Source organism: Rutidosis leptorrhynchoides, chromosome 11 (genome assembly GCF_046630445.1).
Source record: "Rutidosis leptorrhynchoides isolate AG116_Rl617_1_P2 chromosome 11, CSIRO_AGI_Rlap_v1, whole genome shotgun sequence".
NCBI classification, from domain to species: Eukaryota; Viridiplantae; Streptophyta; class Magnoliopsida; order Asterales; family Asteraceae; genus Rutidosis; species Rutidosis leptorrhynchoides.
The window spans coordinates 8,224,219-8,232,378 of record NC_092343.1 but is presented as its reverse complement, the minus strand read 5'-3'; the positions used below and the strand labels follow the sequence as shown (position 1 = coordinate 8,232,378).

General features: G+C 32.1%; 1 long non-coding RNA gene across 1 annotated transcript; it reads right to left on the bottom strand.

The window, feature by feature from the left end:
• Positions 1-1,013: 1,013 nt before the first annotated feature.
• Positions 1,014-1,468, bottom strand: LOC139877134 (uncharacterized). The gene is made up of 3 exons (XR_011768481.1): positions 1,425-1,468; positions 1,196-1,261; positions 1,014-1,076 (listed from the first exon to the last, which is right to left on the bottom strand). It is a non-coding gene; the product is annotated as an uncharacterized lncRNA (long non-coding RNA).
• Positions 1,469-8,160: the final 6,692 nt, after the last annotated feature.

The window sequence follows — 8,160 nt, the reverse complement described above, 5'->3', positions numbered from 1 at the left end:
CTATTCGTAGAAGCACACTATCGTTTGTAAAACATTTGACGTCGGTAAAGACGTCACCCCTTTTTATGAATGCAAACTTATTTTCAAACAACATATAGTGTTTGACCTTGTAATGATCCTGTTGTTGATGATCCGTACACGATGGTTTTGTACGGGGCATCTCATATACAGCTTGTACACTCATTCTATAAAACCTTTCCTCTTATGTACTCCTAAACTATACAGGGAACCACGGAAAATGTTTTTTTTGATAAAACAAAAACCATTGGCTCCAATTATCAATTGCTTTGCGTTTCACATCATTCACATTTATCTTCTCTCTTCTAGTTGTATATTTAGTGTCTTTTGATACGTATGATGGTTCTGTAGATTTCAAGCAACATAAAATTGCGTGTAGTTAGGACTCGTGGCCCAAATCCCAAAAGCCCACACAAATGAATTTTAATACTAAAAATCATTTTATTTGACAAAAACCAAATTAGTGGCAAATTAAAAGGGGGGACACGAAGATTTACCTGATTTGCTGTGGAGGGCCTTTTAGGGGTGGTAGTGTCTGAATGTTCTAACCCAAGGTAGTGCTCCCAGGCACCATAAACATCTCCTCTCTACAAACCACATGTCAATTAGTTGGTGACATCATCATCTGATCAATAACCATATATTAATGATACAAGTTCGAGTATGAACCTGAAAACGGCTAGATACAACATCTGAATCTTGTAGATACTCGGGATTTCCCAAAGATATAAAGGCAAACTTCCACTGGTAATATGCAGGTTCAAGTCAGATACAGGTTCAAGGCAAACCTCCAATTTCCTTTGAATGCGGAGTTTAACATCTGCTAGGGTTTCATTTTCATGGATTTTTAAAAAGAAAGGCTCCCAGAAGTTTTTTACTTGCTGCAAATGATAAAAAGAACCCTAGTTTCACACTTTCACAGTTCGACAGATACAGTGACATACACCAAAAAGGGACAGTTTGTACCAGCTGGTTCTGGTTCTGGTTCTGTGCAGCCTCTTTGGTAAAATGGTAAACATGAATCAAACGATCCTCGGATCCCACATACTTCTCTTCTTCTGAAACAAAAAAAAAATGATTGTAAACACATGTGCGCTACTGCGCTAGTCTCGTAAATTGGGCATTTTGAACATTTGAAAAAAAAAAAAACATCTAAAAAAAATAGAAGAAAACTCACCTCCTCAGCACGTAATGTCCAGTATTGATCATTTATGTTTTCAATTTTCTCATTCACATGAAAGATCTGCAAGTACAGGGGCAATTCAGAAATATAATAGTCAATAAATCAAGGTAATGAGCATTATGGGTACACCAATATAAAGTAAAACATCCTAACTAATTGTGCATTTTGATGGAAATTGGAAATGAAAGTATGAAATCAACAGAATCAATATATGATGTGGTACCTTGTAAATCTTGTGAGAGAATAGTTCAAGCAATCTAAGTTCAGCAATCTGGATGAGATAATTCAAAGTATACCTTATCCTTCATTACTTCAAGAACCTCTCCAGCACTGCTTTCCTTAGGCAACCTAATTTTGTGAATTTCAGGTTGCAAGAATATTCAAAACCCAATCAATATTCATAATAATAAAGCATATTAACATTTAACATAACAAAACAAAAAACATACCTTTTGTTTGGTAGCATGGTGAAAACCAACCTTCAGAGTCTTACTTGTGTATACCTGTACTTTTCACCTTGATAATCCCACATTTCAGTGCAGAAATTCAACAGGAAACAAACAAACATCGTATTTGATTAATGGAATATTTTTAGAACACACTCCGCAAGCAAGAAATTGTAGCACTTCATATTTGCAGAAATTCATCTTCAAAGTCAGTATTATACCATCACCACCATCATGAGATACAACAAACACAACCTATGTAACATATGATTATATGTACAAAAAAAAAAAAAAAATCATAAAGTAACTAAATATATTGGTAAGTTAAATTTATTGAAAGTACATTTTGGGCTCATTACAACCCTTTTATATCAATTGACCCGTTTCATTTTTATCAAAATATATTAAGCTGAATGTGACTTGTTCAAGATATACATAGCTGACTCCTCCAGATAATCAATCACGCATTTAGATCAATACTTATACACAAAAATTAAACACAACAGATCATAAGCAAAAAAAAAAAAAAACAAACTAAAAGGGAATTAGCTTTTTGATACCTTAAACTGTTTGTGAGATTTTTTCTTCAACACTTGCACAAACTTTTTTCTTCTCGTCCTTGTCGATCAGATTTGTCTTTTTCTTCAGTTTCCTCGTTGTAGCATATTGATTTTTGAGTCCCTGTTTCTCGTCATATGTATCCCCTTACTATAATATAAAGCCTTGCATTTTAATACGTATAGATAAGTTAACGATATAGATGATGCTTACACATGACCGATTAAAAATCGCAAAATGATAACCTTTTCGTTATTAATTTTATCAGTTACTCAGTTGGAGCTTGTAAAAAGAGAAAGAAGTCAATTCATTTTATACAGTAATAGTTATTCATTTTAATTACCTTTTTCTAAGATGAAAAAACCAAAAAAAAATAAAATAAAATCATAAGATATAGTAGTATACTGATAGGAATCACATTTTGGGGAAATCCATTATCAAAACCTAACTAATTAATCAACTAACGTAAGTTGAACAAAATATAAACCCTAATTTAACAACTTACATTCTATTACGTTCCAATTAGCAAAAATTATAAACTGAATCTCAATAATAACTATATAATAACATTGGGTTTACTAACTTAAAAAAACCGATTCATACTTGACACAAAATCGATGGATGAAACTGGTGCGATTTCATCTAAAATCCACCCCATTGTTGTAACAAAATGTTGATTTTTTATACTGTATCTAAATGATGATGAAGATTTGATCGACGTAGATGAATCAAAGACATGAATCTTTTGAATCGAGTTCGTCCATCGATACAATATTCATATTTAATGGATCAAATCGTTTAATCGATGATCTCCATACATGATTCAGTTTATGGATTGAATGGTTGGGGAATTTTTTTAAGGAATTGACTTAAGAAAATTGAAAACCTAAAAAAATTAGATGGAGACCCCTTATTGATTTGGACGTGCAGCGTACCAAATCCCTCAACTCATTCGGCCATGTGGGATTTTCGGATTAATAATAATTATAATTAATCTTGATTACGTCAGATTTGTGTTAAGTAAGGTGATTAGCCATCTGACATGTCACATTTATTTTCATGATTTATAAAGGGTTATAGATAGATAGAAGATAGATAGATAGATTATAGATAGATAGATATAGATAGAAGATAGATAGATGTATATGTAGTTCATTATGTGTTAGTAGCAAAGTCCTTGTAGTTTTGGTAATGTTGTTTAGGCTTTCTGTTGGACAAAGCAATTGATAAGCCCAACTTACATCCACTTGTACTTAGAAAATTTTCACTATTTTGTGAAAATTTATTAATTTAATTCCTGTTTTTTGCCAAAATAAAAAAATAAAAAAATAATTAATTAATTAAGTAATTAATTTAAATTTCTTCTTTTTTAAAGACAAACTCACCAACACATCTAATAATTACGTAATTAATTTATTTCTAAATACGGTGTATAATTAATTAATTTAAATTTTCTTTTTTAAAGGCAAACTCACCAACACATCTAATACTAAGGGTAACGTCAATACCGCCAAGTCATTGACTCTTTAAGTATTTAAATTTCTTTTTAACATATATACCAGCTCATTGTTATTTATCAAGTCTAGATCAACCATAAATACTTTTTTTTAAATGTCATTCATTAACAACTTCAAACTAGCAAGTCGCTAGAGAGACAAAAACCAAACAATTACAAGTGATTACGAAACCATTCGATCCTAAATAAATTACATTTACTTCTATATCTAATTCAAGAAAAAAAATTACATACAGAATCAAAAAAGTGACATTTCTTCAATTGTTGAGGACCGAAAATTTTCTCGTTCTGAACCGCCACATAATCCACATGTAAGTCGCGCCAATAACATAGACGTGTTCTTTTTGTCTTCTTGAGCTCGACCAAGTCTCCAACCATGCGATCCAAAGTACCACGAATCGAAAGAAGGCAGCCCGAAATTAGTCCACACTTGAATTCTTGCTCATACCTGATTAGCAATTGAACAACCAAACATCATATAGTTTAGGGATTCGACCGAATAAGCGAAAAAAGAACAAATAATTTGTTGAATCTCTAATCCTTTTTTTTGATAGATTGAGGTGCGTTGGAAGTTTATCAAGAGCCACCCTCTATAGAGAAATGTTAACTTTGCGTGGTAATGTTGATACCATTTGGTCTACAACTGCGATTAAGGTAGCATGATGATATCGATTATCTTTCTTGTTGCACTAAATTTGAAATTCCCTCGTTGGTTAATGAACAAGTCCAGCCAGCCAGCCATCTTCCTGATCATTTTAAATGATATGTGAAACATCAGCTAGCAAATCATCGCGATGAGCAAGATAACGGCTTGAACGCAACGTACGAGTCCAATTCCATTGCCATTTCCCATCTACAAGCATGTCTGCAACTAAGCAATCAATGTTAGTATCAAGTTTACAAATACGATTAAAATTTGCAGCTAAACTGCACATTATTCTGAAATCTTGTACTCAGCCATTTCGAACTTTCTTTTTAGACATATCAGCTCGAATTATGTTCTGCTAATTCAGAAAGTTTCAAGATCCAACAATGCTTCCCCAACACTTGTTTTACGGAGCTTGTAATTTGATCCTAGCCCTTCATGCCCATATAACTCTGTAATAACTCTCGCCCACAAGCTACCAGGTTTATGTAATAATCGACACTTCCACTTTAATAAGAGAACGAAATTGAAAGCTTTCAAGCTTCAACCATTTAAACCACCTTTATCATGTTGCGCAAGAACTTGATCCTAAGTCACCCAAGCCAATTTTGATTTCTCTGAATCTCCGCCCCAAAAGAATCGCATTCTTTTACTTTCCAAAATTTTTAAAATACCAGCAGGGCATTTAAATAAAGATAGAAAGTAAATACCTAATCCGCCCAATACGGCTTCTAAGAGTGTTAATCTACCTCCAACATATAACATATTCGCCTTCCAAGTTGATAGCTTTTTATTAAACCTTTCAATAAGCTCATTCCAATTGTGCAATGTATTTATGTTTGCTCCTGACGGTAAACCCAAATACTTGAATGACAAAGAACTCACCAAATAGCTCGTTTGTAAAACCATGATATCTAGTTCCGATTGAATGACTACTACCCCAATAACATTTGATTTCTAAATATTAATCTTCAATCTGGAAGCTTGACAAAAAGCATTTAAATTTTGGACAATATTCAGCATGTTTGATGCATTTCTGATATTGCTCATTACAATACATTTCTTAACGCAATATCTACCTCGTTTTACTCGGTTTTGATCTTCATTGTGCTTAAAAGTGAAGAAAATGGGAAAAGTCGCGTTCAAAGAGTGATTGCAGTCTTAGGTATGAAATTGGTGCAAAATTGACCAATGTGTTATGCAAAAAGACCAAGAAAACTGCAAAGTGCTGAAAATGACCAAGAACGACGTTCCAGTACATCAGAACGGCGTTCCAAATTGAAGAACGACATTCCAAACTATAGGAACGACGTTCCACCTGCAAAAAAAGGTGTTCTAAGCATGAAGAACGACGTCCCAATACAAAGGAAATGAAGAAAGTTGAACAGAATTTGTAGAGGCTGAATTGGGAACGACGTTCCATTAAAAGAACGGAGTTCGACCATCTAGTGCAACAGAACGACGTTCCACATTAGTGGAACGACGTTCCACATAATCGAGCAAAAGGAACGACGTTCCAGTTATAGGAACGACATTCCACCTGAGTTTTCTGGGAAGTTTTTAATGAAGAGTATAAATAGAATAAGATAGGGTTTCATTAAGTGTGTAGAAAAAAGCTGCATTTTTACCTCGAATCTCACTTGTATTTGTTGAACATGAAGTTTATTTGTGATCTTTTATCTTTGATTAGTGTTTGTTTACCCATGCTTGGCTAATTTACTTATGTTTGCTTATTTATGAAATCCTAATGTAAGAATTTACCCCAAATCAATGAATAGATGTTGTTTGAATGAAAGATATGAGTAATTGTTGTTGAGTTAGCTATAGATTCATTGCTAGTTATTTTTTTGGACTTAACCTTGATTATATGAGTTTTTAATCATTATTAAGTGATTTCTAATGAGATTCGGTTTGTACTTCAACATGTGAAAGGACCCGTTCATATACATTATAAACGATTCACAATAGTTGATTACATCGCGAGGTATTTTGACCTCTATATGATACATTTTACAAACATTGCATTCGTTTTTAAAAGACAAACTTTCTTTACAACGAAAGTTGACGGCATGCACACCATTTCATAATACATCCAACTATAATTGACATAATAATAATCTTGATGAACTCAATGACTCGAATGCAACGTCTTTCAAAATATGCCATGAATGACTCCAAGTAATATCCTTAAAATGAGCTAATGCACAGCGGAATATTTCTTTAATACCTGAGAATAAACATGCTTTAAAGTGTCAACCAAAAGGTTGGTGAGTTCATAGGTTTATCATAACAATCATTTCAATATATTAATAGACCACAAGATTTCCGTTTATAAATATATGTACACTCGCAAGTGTATAAGAGTATTCTATAAATTGTAGGCACCCGGTAACAAGCCTTAACGTTCATGTTTTACCCTCTGAAGTACACCAGATCATGTGTGTTTAAAATAACCTCGAAGTACTAAAGCATCCCATAGTCAGGATGGGGTTTGTCAGGCCCAATAGATCTATCTTTAGGATTCGCGCCTACCGTACATAGACAAGTAGTTTAATGTTACCAAGCTAAGGGTATATTTCTGGTTTAAACCCACGTAGAATTAGTTTTAATACTTGTGCCTATTTCGTAAAACATTTATAAAAAAACAGCGCATGTATTCTCAGTCCCAAAAATATATATAAAAGGGAGCAAATGAAACTCACCATACTGTATTTCGTAGTAAAAATACATATAACGTCATTTAACAAGTGCAAGGTTGGCCTCGGATTCACGAACCTATATTAATTATATATATTTATATGTTGGTCAATATTTGTCTAACAATTTTTGATCAAGTCATAGTGTACCACAATCCTAATGCTCGAGACTAATATGCAAAAGTCAACAAAAGTCAACTTGACCCAAAATGACTTCTAAAATTTATACGTGTTTATAACTTAACTATAGTCGTTTTATATATTTAAATATATTTATTAAATTTTATAATAATAAAAGTCATTTATTAATAAAAATTTATATTAACGTTTATATATGATAAAATATACTTTTATATATCTTAAGTAGTAAAATTTATAAAGTTCACTTAATATCTTAAAACTATAGTGGTAAGTATTATTAATGTAATTATATTACGCGTGGTGAAAAATATCTTTGTATCCCCTATTTATTTGATAAAATAATATTGATCATAATAATAATAAGTAAAAGTTGTATTATTTTGTAATAATAATAATTATTATTCTATAAAAAAATAACAATATTTATATTTACTAAAAATGTTATTATGATAAAATGATAATACTAACATAATAGTAATAATGATATTTTATAATAACAATTATATTTCTATTAAAATAATAACGACGATAATAATAATAATCATTTTAACAATAATACTAAAATTCAGTTGACTATAACTTCAAATCCGTTCATCGAAACCATTCGATATCTAAATGAAAAGTTCTTAATTTTTCGCTAGCTTTCCAATGACATGCATATCATATACCCTATCTCAGTAGCATATGTATCTAATTCATGATTCAACAAACCTGTCTAAGGACAATATCGAATGTACAAGTATGCATAATCCTATATACTCGAGCACTAGTCAGGGATACACTATTGATATATAAAAGTTAAGTTATGAGTGCTCACGTATCAATATTGAGATTCAATATTGCAGGAAAGTACGTAGACTCAACGGAGATGATAAACACTAGATTGACCTCACGAGCATACCCATGAACCATACCCATCACCTCTATAGCTATAACCCATAATTTCCTTAGCTTCG